Here is a 13,276-nt window from a genome sequence, read left to right as displayed (position 1 = left end):
TTTGTATCATAACATGTTTTCAAGTCATTACTCAAAGACCGGGATGTTTTGAACGGTCTTTGTACATTCTCTCTGGCTGCGGTAGACATGAATACTTCAGCTTCATTTCTCCTGACAAATGAAATGAGAATGACAATGGTGGAAGAGTCCAAAAAGACTCCTAGTAAGAAATCCCCATGGAGAGCCACTAGAAATCAGTTCAAAATGTAGTAGGCAATGGCACCTGTTACTGGATAAAATATCCAGATGCAGGATGCCTTTATAGTTTACTCCAAGATTGAGGAGATAATACCTGATCATTCCACATATATGAAGCCTTAGAAATGCTTCTGTCATTCAAAATTTTACAAAGGAAATATAATTTGTGGGTATTCAGGCGCTGCATAGACAGATGGAAGCACAGCAGGTAGATAAATACTGACATTCTCTTCCATGAATACCTTCAAAAGAAAGGTCAAAGATAAGACAGTGAGCAAAGCGAATGTAGATTAGGCAGAACATCTGTTTAAATAGGATAGTAGGAAAATATTCTTAGCTTTTCAAATACAGTTCTGTTCAAAAAGTTATCGATGGGCATCTGCTTAATTTTGAATTATTTTCTGTCTTTAACATTAGTCTTCTGATTATAAAAAAAAAAAATGTGAAAAAGCACAATTAACCCTAGTAGATAATTTGCTTGTGTTCCTACTAAAGAGAGCATGCCTCACCTGTGATCATAACGTCAGAACACGCTTTCATTAGAAATGGGCAAAGGTGGTTCAGTACATGTTTGGAGGTGCCAAATATGACTGTGTAAGAGCCTTGTTACACAGTAATTTGGGGCAACTCCTGGAGCTCTTAACCCCTGAATTGTCCACACATTAACACCTCAAACTATAGCAAGACTTTGGGCTCCTGTGGTAGATTCAGGAAGGTTAAATATGGTTTAGAGAATGTGGCATTCCTGAGACCCACCATATTGACTCTTCTTTCTCTCTCTGACCTCCACTACCAATTTGTTGTGTTTCCTAGTCTGGTTTTATTTGATTAATACAAACTTCTTACTAGGTAAGTGAATAGATATCAACATAATTTGAAGGCAATTCAGGAGAGCCAACAACATTAATTAAAAATCAATGGTATTTAGGTGTAGAATCACCTTGGAAAGTCTCTCTCCCGTCAAATCATTTTTCTGTCCAGATAAATTGACTCAGTCACAACTGCAGCATGTACTGTTCTAACACTGCCTTTGTTAGAAATGACTGCCCGTGTCTGTGTGCTCAAATGAAGACATTATAAAGGAGTGTGGTTTTTCAGATTTGGGTGTTGAATGCATTCTGAAAATCAGGCACGTGAATGTGCTTTTCACATTAGGCAACCAAAATTGCTAGTGAAAAACTTGGCTTTAATCTAAATAGTGAAAAACTGGAAAGAAAAGGCAGAAGGGTGGGAGGAACAGCCATTGTTTTCTTCTACAACAGAAGACAGTAAAGTAAATCCATTTATATAGCCATATATTTATTACCATTTCATTGTTTGTACATAAAGCATTTGTGTGTGGTGTGAGTGCGTGTAGGATAGTTTTCAAAACCAGTGAGAGAGGAGAGAACTGGAGGGATGGATTTATTTATATATTAGAAACCTGAAGCAATACTTTCATCATGTGTTCTCTGTTGCACACACTCCTGGGAGAATAACATTTTCTGCAAATTGCTGCCTTTATTTTTAGTGTGCAGAGTATGCAGGCACTTACACCACTGCCTCTTGGCACCGCATAATCTGCTCTAGAGATGGTCAGAACACAGTTCTTAGCTCATGATTTTTTTGCCAAAAGATCCAAATATCATTGGAAAGCAGACAGTTACTAATAAGATGCTTATCAATATAGGACACACTTTGTCATTCCATGTAGTATTATACAGCAGTTGGCTGAGGAAGGTAAATCAGTAGGGAGAAAGGTATTTGTATAAATAGGCAGCTGATGTATGCTGTAATAGTGATGTGTTAGGGGGTTCTGTCTACTTCTTCCACTTTCCTCCTACCCAGTGGTTCCCAACCAGGGTACTATGGCATCCCACAGTGCCTTGAGCTCCCTTCCTGGATGCCACAGGGTACCACGCAGTGTTAGCACTGTTAGGTGTGAAAACATGATTGACAAGATAATCCCAGAGATTTCAAATAGGAATCCCTAGTGTTAAAAGCATTTTCACCTTGTGACAGGGCACTGCTGGTGCCTGCCACTTTAAGGGCTGAGCCAAGCAGCCAGCAGGTGCTTGATTGCGGCGGCCATTTTAGATCCCTGGCTGCCTATATAAACAGGGCAGTTTGCTGCTGGCAGGGAGGCAGAAACATTGCTTGGCTGTATGCAAGATCCTGGAGGTAAGGGTAGGCACTTAGGAGGATGGTTTGGAAGCTCCTGGTCCTGGGCATGTCCTAAAACTGCACCCTGCTAGGAGTGAGTGGCCTGGTCGGGCCCCCAGTAGCACAGGAGCCCCTAGGAAATGCCAGGCCAGTTACCACCGTGGTAAAAGGTGGGTTGGGGTGCCTTAGCCCCTAGGCCCTACAGCACTGTGGGTATAAGGGGGCCAGGTATGGCTGCAGCCACCTGCACCTATGTGGGGTGCAAGACCCTGGTGAGTGGATAGTGGGGCCAGGCATGGCTGCAGCCACCTGAGCCTGTGAGGTGTGGCCCCAGGCCCCAGTGCAGGGGGCAGAGTATGTAGAGTGGGGTGCAGTGGAGCACCTGACAGCCTGCACCAGAGTAGCAGTTGGGAGCCCTGGAGAGCCTAGCCAGGGGCATGGAGCCTAGTGAAGAGGCAAAGTGCCCAGAGGCTAGGAGCCCTGACTGTGCATGTGTTTGGGGGAACGAGCCCACTGAGAGCAAGGGGCTCACAGCCCAAGGAGAGAGTTACAACAGGTGAGTGTCAAGAGGGGTGAGTAGTGGAGGCCTGGGATGAGGCCTCCTAAGGAAAGGGCGTGAAGTGGGTCCTGGTGAGCAGGGGGCTCAAGGGTAGGCCCTGCTAACATGGGGGCCAAGTTAGGTCCAGGTAAGCCTTCAGGTGCCTGAGGCCACAGGTGGCCCAGAGGCCAATTGGGTGGAGCGGCTGAGGAAGTGCTGTGGGTAAACAACAGGGCAAGTCAGGAGCCCCTAACTTAGCACAGCTGGGTGAGCAAGCCAGTGAAGGGCTAGAGGCATAGTCAAGTCACTGTTCTGCTAACTGCCCAGCGCTCGCTCGGATGAGGGTCACAGGAGAGGCCCAAGAGGCTGCGTGCTTGCTGGCCGGAGAGTGCAGGCGAACAAGTCCCAGGATTGTTTGGGTAAGGGCAGGGTGAGTGTGGCCCCGGGAAGAGGAGGGGCAGTATGAGAGTGGCCCCACAAAGGGGCAGTATGAAAAAGACCATGAGAGGTGGTGGAGTGGGAGAGGCCTCAGTGACAGGGAGGTGGTATGAGTGTGGCCCATAATAGGGCAGAAAGTGAGAGGCCTAACAGTGAGATGAGTTGACCCTGGCCTCGGGCCAGAGCAGAGCTCGGTTGTTAGGAACATCTGCAAGGCTTGGGGTGGTTGGAGCTGCATATGTATCAGCCCAGGAGAACAAGGCATCCAAAGGGCAGCCTCCCACCTTTTTAAGAACCAATTAAGAGACAACAAGACGTGGAAGGCGGAAAAAGGTGGGCGGTGTGTGGAGACTAGCACTAAGCAGGTGAGGAGACTAGCACTAGTCAGGGAGTTCCCACTTTGCCACAGACCTGTTCTGGTTTTCCTGGTTGCTTTGCAACAGAAGAATTTTTGTATTCATTTTTTTAGACTAAAAAAATTAGTGAAAACTAAGAGCTGGATTTTCTAAGAGTTTCCTCAAGTTTATCAAGGAGTGCCTTAAATCTAAGAAGATTAAGAACCACTACTCTTAAACAGTGAGAATTACACCAAAGTTTGGTTGTAGATGTGCCCACCAAATGCTTGAAAAAAAAATTCACATGTAAAATTAGTGCGACACAAACTCCAACACAGGTTGTACTGGAGTTTATTGCTCCTGGGTGCAGTGTTTATACGTGCACCTGAGACCTTGGTACATTGAGCCTGGGCAGCACAGCCCCAGCTAGCAGGGAGTCCAGGACATCAGCCTGCCAGCCCAGAGCTGTTCCTCCCCCCCCACCCCTACTCAATGTGCTATGGAGGGGCTGGCTGGGGCACGAGGGTGCTACAGTGCAGGGCTACAGTGCATCTGGTTACAGTCTACGTGTGCATTGCACTGGAATATATAACTCTGCTGTAGGATAGTACTTGTGTCAGACAGTACTGACCTACAGCAGAGTTAATTAGTTTACTCCAGCCTAACAGCTCTGCACGTGTAGATGCTAACACTTCCTCTTCTTGGCAGTTCTTCACAGATTAAGATATTAGGAAGGTAACTGCCCATACCGGTTGCAGGCCACGCTGTTGACTATTCGGTCCAATTGCAGAGACACAAATCCTGCTGCAACAGTTACACGTGTGTGGCTGATTGCTGCTAGATGAGGGTGTATCTTTCCTCCTCCTCCTCTTCTCCTCGATCCTGGCTCTGTGCTGACATTCAAAGAGGGCTATGGCCTTTTTGATTTGAAGCCACGTGGCATCACAATCTGCAGCCTGTGTTTCCCGCAGCTTGTGGTCAATACCACAGGCAGAAAAGGACCTCTTCAAGGTGTTCATGAAGCACTTACATGGGGCCCCTTTGTCATGTTTCCCAGACATCAGTTCCCCGCACAGCACAGCCTTTGGTATGTCATCCATCTGGGCCACATGGCCTGCCCACCACACCTGAGTCTGCAGGAGAATCTCCTCGATACCAGCAGTATTGACTCTTTGTAGTACCTCCACATTGGTGACATAATCCTGCCAAGGATTTTGAGAATAGTGAGAGGCAGTGCTGATGAAGGAGCTCAAGAAGGTATACATGGCAGTGATATAAGACCCATGACTGGGCACCATACAGTAGGGCAGAGGTAACAACATCTCTGTATACCTTAACTTTGATCTGTGCCCATAGGCTGTGACTGTTCCAGACCCGCTTGAAGAGTCTGCCAAAGGCACTGCTGGTGTTTGAGAGTCTACCTCCTTGTCAGTCATGGCATTATACAAGATGACACTCCCCAGTAAGTGAACTACTTGACAGCATTTAACTCAGTTCCTTTGATAGTCAACTTTGCTGGCATATACACGTGGTATGGAGCAAGCTAACAAAAAACTTCAGTCTTCCTCAGGGTGATGGTGAACCCGAAGAGTTGTGCTGCAGTAGCAAAGCAAGTAGTCATGTGCTGCAGGTCATGTTGGGTGTGGGCCACCTGAGCTCTTTACTAATTGGGCAACTCCACAGTAAGCATCTCATGTAGATCCCCTGGTATCTCCTAAAAAGGTGTCTGATGACTTTCTTGGTTTGATTCCTGTTTGATCTGGCGGCCTATCCATGATGCTGGAGCTGGCGATTTAGGGTTGATGTAAAACCAGGGCAGCAGTTGAATGCTGTTAGTAGAAGTCTCCTGGTACTATTTTGGGAAGAGAGAGTGTCCTGACTGATTCAAATAACATCAGTTTGCCTAATTAAAATTCCTATTTGTAATGAACTCGCATGCCCTTTTTCAAAGACTTTGTCTCTGAGGACTCCACTATTTAGAGTTCTTCTTGATCCAGGAGTGTCTCCTCTCAAGGGTCTGAGATCACTGGGGGGGAAGAGCTTTGCCCTTAAACACTGAGCGTAGCTCTGGAGCTTCCTGCTAAATGAGTTTACATCAAGTGTCTCCCGTTTAAAAATCTTTGCATTGCTGAAGGTGGTGTGTCCCTTGAAAGTGTTTACTTCCTGCCAAAGCTCCACCTTCAAAAAGCTCCAGTTAGCATTAGTGAAAGCATATAAATGCATCAGGATATGAAAAGTACTGAAAACGGGATTTTAAAATTTGATGAGCTTGGACTTTATCTCTCTCTCATTTTTAATTCTTAAATGCCAAAGCTTCTTTCTTATAAGCACATCATCAAAAAATCAGTTTCCAAACTGAATTAAAGAAAAGTGGAATTTTCTTGCTTATGTCTCTAATTCAAAATTTCTGCAACACATTGCATTTATACATGTGTGTAACACCAAGCATGTATATCAGCGTTTTCCTGAGCTGGAGCTTAAGAACAGTCATTTCTCAAATCTTTCTTCCCTTCCAGTTGACTTCTTAGTTGATTTAGTTGACTTCACAGCCTGTAATGCTCCAACACTTGCTGTTTTTAAGATAGAACCTCTATAACCTCATCATTCAGGTAAGTGTGTGTATATGTAAGTAAATGTATATACTTGCTCTGATATCCATTTTTTAGATAAATGCTCTGGAGTTCATAATGCGCATGCAGTGTTATGACCAAGTGTCAGGTTCTAGGACCTTGAGTACATAGGGAGCTATTCCTGCTGACTTGCATATACTTGCTGTTCAAACCAGATGAGTCTCATTAGCTTCACTTCAAGACTATGGAAGGATGAATGTCCCTCAAATAATAAAGTGTGGGACAGGAGTTTTGGCAGAAAGGAATTCTGTGAATAAGCCAGTCCAGCAAAAATTGAAGTTCATTTCACAGCAGATCAGGCTTTGTTTGGGACAGTATCCCATTGTGTTTTGAGGGCCCTATGGGGGCCATGTCTTCTTACAAGTATCTAAGAAGAGCAAAACCCTCCTTTATGAGAACACTCACAATTTTTGCTACCTCTTGGATTGTACTGACAGTTCTGGGAGAGCCGAAAGTTTGACTTTAAGTTGCATAAACACTTAAAATCCCCAAATAAATAAATACACACCTCTGAGGCTGGGAAAACTTATTGGATATAATAATCTGAGTTTACAATCTGGTCTTTCATCTGCTAAGGAAAGGCTATGAATTAAATACCATATTCAAATGAATACAAGACAACCCTGAATGTAAAATGACCCTCCTCCAATAATTAGATTCTATACATTGGGCGGGGGAATTATATATATTTTCTAGGTACAGAATCTAATTATTTAAGGTTTGCCTTGAATTTATCGCCTTCCTACTGCTCCATGAGGGAAAATAAATCTGGAGGGTTAGGTTGTCCCCTTGCCCTTTGCCTCTCCCCAACTTCTCCCCCACCCCCCTTACTGTCAAACCCTGCTCTTCCTGAGCATTTGGAAGTGAGAGGCACATTTGAAAATGCTGACCTTGCAAGAGACCTACCTGTGATGATTTTCATATAGGCAAATTACTACAGGTACCCACAGACTAAGTTCTGCATGAACTAATTCATTTTACCTTTTTTGAAACTGCTGCAAGTTTTAGCACATACTCCATAAGCACACTTTTTTTAAGTAGCGCTTTTGTATCAGCTATATAAATAAATAAACTGTGTGTATGTGTTAGTCAAAACTATGCATGGTATTAGTACAAAGCCAAAAGGCTCATGATTTATGATGTCGTTCATTGGGCTGGGCCTCGGAGTCAACAACATTTCAAGCCATTGTGACCGCACAGCTCAGGACTGCTCAGTACAGGTGTATACTGTGCTAATTGGCTCCCCACCCATAACTGGAACTAGATTTTATTGTCACAAGTGCTGCATTCCTTCAAAAATGTATGCATATGAGGTGCAGGGCAACTTTGGCTGGTTCCTCTTCATGGAAAGCAGGGTCATACTAATCATCTGCGACAAGCTGAGAGATGGGGCAAGGGGGGAGTTCTGCGGGAACTGTTTGGAAGCCCATTTGGTGATGTTTGCCAGACATTTAAGGCTGGTGAAGAAACAGGAATCATTGGAAATGGGAAAGAAAGGTGCAACTCATCTGTGCGAGTGAAGAGAAAGTTGAAATGTATGCAGTGTGATGGCTTGAAAAAGAATCAGTACTAAAGAGAAAAACATGCAATGGTGTTGTGCACACAAGGCGTACAGAGTGAATTAAAAATAAGCAAGTATCTTATCAGGGGATAAGACACAATGCCATATTTATTGGAACATAAAAAGAATAATGAACCGTAAGGTTATTTGCTTCACTCATTCCCACGTATACTCATTCATTCATTCATACATACAAAAAAAAAAGCGCGCGCGCACACACAGAGTTAGACAGTCCTGCAAAGGTTAAGGTGTTACCAAGTTCTTAAAGTTGCTCAAGGTCAGTCTGGTGGCTGGCCAGGCTGATTATGAAAGTTGGAGTCAGGTCTTGTTGGACGCACCCAAAACTCCTTGAAGGTGGAAAAGACCCAAAGCTTTGTCTTTGTGTTCATTCTTTATAGTGATAACTGTTCATACAAGCCTATGGATTCTGCTGAGTCAGATGCAAAGGTCATCCTCTTTGTCCTGTTGGCAGGCTGGGATTGGTAGGTCATGATCTTCTGGCTTTGTGGTCTGCAATCTTCAGGGGCGCCATCGCTTGCAGTGTTCAGCCATCAGGATGGAGCATGATTTAGTGTTTGCTAATCCTTTACTGCTGACTTGACATGGCTGCAGTCCTTAACTGTAAAACCATGGAAAGCTATTTTCACCTGTTGCAAGAAGACTGTCTTCCTGCACATTGTCACATACACCATTCACTCTTTCATTACCTCTTTCCACACATGCCACAAACCCTTACACAAGCGTTTTTCTTATACTAAATTTTAAGTTCTAAAGTCATGAGATCAATAGGTCTAATATATTTATGCTAAGCAATAAGAAATTTAAAATAGATGGCTAATTCCAAGCACTAATAATGACTGATTTAAATTATAGTAAAAAGTAAATCATAACAAGATTAACTTTATCTTAATGGTTAAATCTTTTCCTTATATAAAAAGAGAAATAACAAGATAAACAGTCAAAGTAATTATAGTCAAAAACAAGATAAGCAATCAAAGCAATTATAGTCACTGCTGTACTACAATGGACATTACCATATATCTAATTCAGATGGGCTGCGCTAACCAGTCTTTTCTGGTAGATTCCCATCAATATGTTTGTCCAATATAGGCCATGTGTTTTATAATTGAGCTCATTGTGAACTGCATTTAATCAATATCATAGCTGGTTTCCATTACTGAGCACATGCTGCTTTTGGCAGCAGTTTAATGATAGCAGTGTATTTAATGAGGTTTCCTTGTATGCAAATGTATGATGAGGGTTTTTTTTTTTTCCCATGCTGATTTGGGGGGTGGGAACCTTGTTTTGTATTTAAATAAATACGGTAATTGCAAGCGCAGCTGACTGATTTATATTACGAACTCTGCAAATGCTCTTGCAGATAAAGTACTTAAATAACTAATTGCTGGAATTAGGCAGGAAGCGGAGTTATGCAGACATGAGATTCTGACCATGTCTTAATTATAACTGGTAGAGTTGAGGCCCTATCGGTGCCTTTTCTTTTTTTAATCAACTATTCCTTAATTGAGTTGCCTAATTTTGTGCGGAGGTGGCCATTAGTACATGAGTGCCTAGCAGCATAAAATGGAGCTGCAAACATGTACTTGGAAGGAAGGTATATTTTCTTAAACTGGAGGAACCCCGTTTTGAGACAACGTTGTTAGCATAATCAGTGCAAGAGAGAATCCAACTTCTAAATTTGCAAGTTGTGTTGAAACATCTCTCAGTATTTTCTCTCAGGCAGTCACATTATGATGCATAATGAAAACCCATAATGATATAAATATTTAATTCTTTTAACTAGGTTCTAAACAGTATAGATATGATGGCATAATTAATTTTAAACTGCTATCCTTTTCTTCATTCCTCTTGTAATTAGTCAAGTACAGCTGAGATGCTAGTACATAATTGATAAAAATGATGTTTTTAATTGTGTATATGTGGGTATTCTTGCATGGATACATCAAATGAGTTAAGTGTCAGCGCCTTTTTTTCCTCACATGGCTCAAGCTTGACTGGATAGAACAATAATATTTATATGCATGATATGGTAATATTATACAGTCCTGTTCATCTGGGGAGAACAAAGCCGTTTTCAAAAGTGGGCTATATTGCATTCTGAAGATGGAGAGACCTAGGCACAAAAATAGGACTTACATTTTCATAAACATCTAATGGGGTTTGGGTGCCTTTATATCTTGGGTGCCTGTGGTAATAGCTGAAGAGCCTGATGTCCAGGAGTTCTTGGCATCCACACCTGTCACTGACTGCCTTTGCATTTGGTGGGTGATCATCATCATCATCATCATCTCTGAAAAAACAGGACTTAGTGGATCACTGAGAGCAGTTGAGAAGTCACAGGGTGCATCTACACATGCACTTCAGTGCACATTAGTTTTAATGTGTATTAAAGCATCACTCAAAATCAGTGCTATTTAGTTAATGCACATTAAAATAAGCTAGTTAATGCACATTTTCCTAGTATCTTAGAATGGAGGGCATTTTTATATGTGCTCTGGGGGCAGGTAGGAAGGCACTTTAATTAGAGTTGGCTCCAAAAGCCACCTCTAATTTAAAGCTCCACAGCATCTCGTGTATCATCGTCCCTGCACTTCAAAATAGCAGTCGGGGTGCTTGAGCTAAAACTCATCGAACAAGCTTTAGGTCAAGTGCCCCCACTGTCACTTTGAAGTGTAGGGACACTGATGCATAAAATGTGGAGGCTGGCTGGAGCACGCTAATTAGCACGCTCCAGCAGACTCAGTTAATTGAGTCTGCTTCAATGCGCTGTAATTACAGCATGTTGGAGCAGCCTTCTGGCACATCCACAGGCACCCAGGGGGCATTTCTACACATGCAGTGACCACACTTTTCAAAGTGCCCGGTGCTGCAATGCTTGCAGTTATATAAATGGCAAAATGCGCATCAGCACTGAGAAAATGGTGGCAGTGGTTGTGCGCTTTTGAACCAAAACACAACGGAAGTGCTTTAGTTCAAAAGTGCACGGCCACCATTTTCTCTGTGCTGACACGCATTTTGCCACTTATACAACTGCACGCAGCACAGCGCAGTCCACCTCGGCTCGTGTGCAGAGCAGACTCGATTCATGGAGTCTGCTCTGAAGCGGCGGATCTCCAGCGCGTCGTGGGAAAGAAAAGTATGTGTATACATGTTCAGAGGTACTAGATTTAATGCACGTTAACTAACGTGCATTAATGCACGCGTAGACAGAAAGCACATTTAGTGGATGTCTTTATAAGCCTGGGCCTAAATTATTTGCATGCTTCCCACAGGCAATGAATAGAGAAATCTAATTTCTTTCTGGATTTTAGTAACTGCTCTGCAGTTCCTGGAACATTAAACTGTGCCAGATCCTTTATCAATGCTGGAATCAAGCTCGATGACAAATGTGACAGCCCGTGTTCCAGGGACACCACCCAGCAGGGGTTTCCACTAGAGTGATCAGACACCTTAGGAGGGATTGGAAGAGCAGACTAGGTACACTGAGATCAACACTGCTCCTGCCTGCCTGGCAAGAGAGAACTGATTCTTGGAAAGAAGTGAATCTATAAGTCAAGAATTTTAAATTGCTGCAAGTGGAATTCATTTGGATTATGTGGAAAATACTTTTAGCTTTCCACATGAATAATACTTTCCCTTCTTTAGGAAACAACCTAAAATGGCCATGTAACGTCAAAAGAAGGTTAATAGTTTGAAGCAACACGTACCAAATGAATAAATGCAGCAATGCAGTCCAGGCTAGAAGCTGGCTCGTAAGAGAATCAGAAATATTTTACCAACATATAATTTTATCTAAATTAAGAACTAACTGTCATTAAAATGCCATTTATATGCATGAAATTATACAAAGGGACCTTTTAAGCTTGCAGAACTAAAAATATTTGATTACTTAAAAAAAAAAAAAAAATAGGGATTTCATACAGAGATACTGATATCATTGGTTGTGCTAAATGTGGCCTGTATCTCTCAGGCTACCTAAAAGATCAATAGAAAAACATTGTAATAAAAGATAAGCCTAGTGAATATCTAGTAAGATGCTACAGCATTTACACTGGTTAGGTGCTTTGGCCAACGATCACCTACCATCATTCCTGGTAATAAATAGATAATATCTTCAGTGCTTCATGATTTACTTGCTGTGAAACTAATGCAGATGACATTCTATACCTACTACTAAATCTGGGTGTGGGTTGCCAAAAAACTCACTTTTGATCAACTACATTATTCAAAATCCATGCCAAATTTGTTTTGCTTCTGGTCAAATTAAATATTTTGATCAACCTGAAATGAGATTTTGAGAGCAAACGGAAAAAAAAAAAAAAAGATTTCAGCTCAACCCCAACTCATATATTTTTTTCCAAGGGTGGACGGTCCAGCCACCAAACACATTTGATAATTCAATTGTCATTTAACAAATAATACTATGAAATACCTAGCACCTTTTAAACTGAAATAAGTGAGCAGTGAAAATACTCAGGACCTCCTAAAATCAGTCCATGACTGTACTACTGAAGGCCTCATCTTTGGTCAGCGAAGCACTTAAACATTTGCTTAAGTTTTAAGCCTGTGCTTAAAATTATGTAGCTGCTTCAGCGATTTGCTGAATTGGGGCCATAATAGCATGTGCCTGAATGCTTTGCTGATTTGGGGATATTAGCTGCTTTGTGCAGGTCTGATTTTTGCATTCTAACCTGATTGACAGCTTTTCGGTTTCTTTTTACATAAGAAAGATTATGAATAAAGGATCAAAGCACATATTGTAACCAGATTTCTATGTTATGTGATGAAACCAGACATGGAGGTTTGATTTTTTTTTTATTTATTTATTTTTTTACATCACCTGATGATACCTGATTAGCACGAGGAGGAAATGATTGATCCTCTAAATAATTGGAGTTAGGTTTTTAAAAACGGCTAAAGATTGGCACGTCTGTATCACCGTCTGCTTGTGTTATACATAGCTATGCCATTTCAGCTGTTGTGAATTGTTTGTGCCTTGATGTAATCAAAGTCTTCTTTCAGTCAAATTAAGTCCAGCATTAGAGAAAATAAAATATTCATTGGATACATTATTAGAAAAATAGATCATGCTGTATTGAGGCAGTTGGTTTTCTGCATTCTCTCAAGAAGGCTGTACTACTACAACACCCACACTTTAGGTAATGTCAGGCAGCCTGTTCAGCTGTTCTTATGTAGATTGTTTTCCCTCTAATTACCTCTCTGAGCTGCACACTGAAAGGAAAAGCACACACAAATGGTCCAAGGTAACCTATTGACTAGATTTTCATTTCGAATGATGTTTGCTTCTGCTGAGTATACAAAATGCTAACTGGAGCAACAGAGGAATATGACATCCCTCTCCTTTAAAAAATAAGTGCTGCGGTTTAATGGTTGAAATAAATGCAAAAAGAAT

General features: G+C 42.1%; 1 long non-coding RNA gene across 1 annotated transcript; it reads left to right on the top strand.

Annotated features, from left to right (window-relative positions):
- The first annotated feature begins 2,284 nt into the window (after positions 1-2,284).
- Positions 2,285-6,255, top strand: LOC132252198 (uncharacterized). Its single transcript, XR_009464096.1, has 3 exons — positions 2,285-2,358; positions 5,008-5,113; positions 6,168-6,255. It is a non-coding gene; the product is annotated as an uncharacterized LOC132252198 (long non-coding RNA).
- The last annotated feature ends 7,021 nt before the right edge of the window (positions 6,256-13,276 follow it).

Source organism: Alligator mississippiensis, chromosome 8, assembly GCF_030867095.1.
Source record: "Alligator mississippiensis isolate rAllMis1 chromosome 8, rAllMis1, whole genome shotgun sequence".
In the NCBI taxonomy this organism is placed as follows: Eukaryota; Metazoa; Chordata; order Crocodylia; family Alligatoridae; genus Alligator; species Alligator mississippiensis.
Note: the sequence above shows the minus strand (reverse complement) of the source record. Positions and strands in the feature narration are given on the sequence as shown.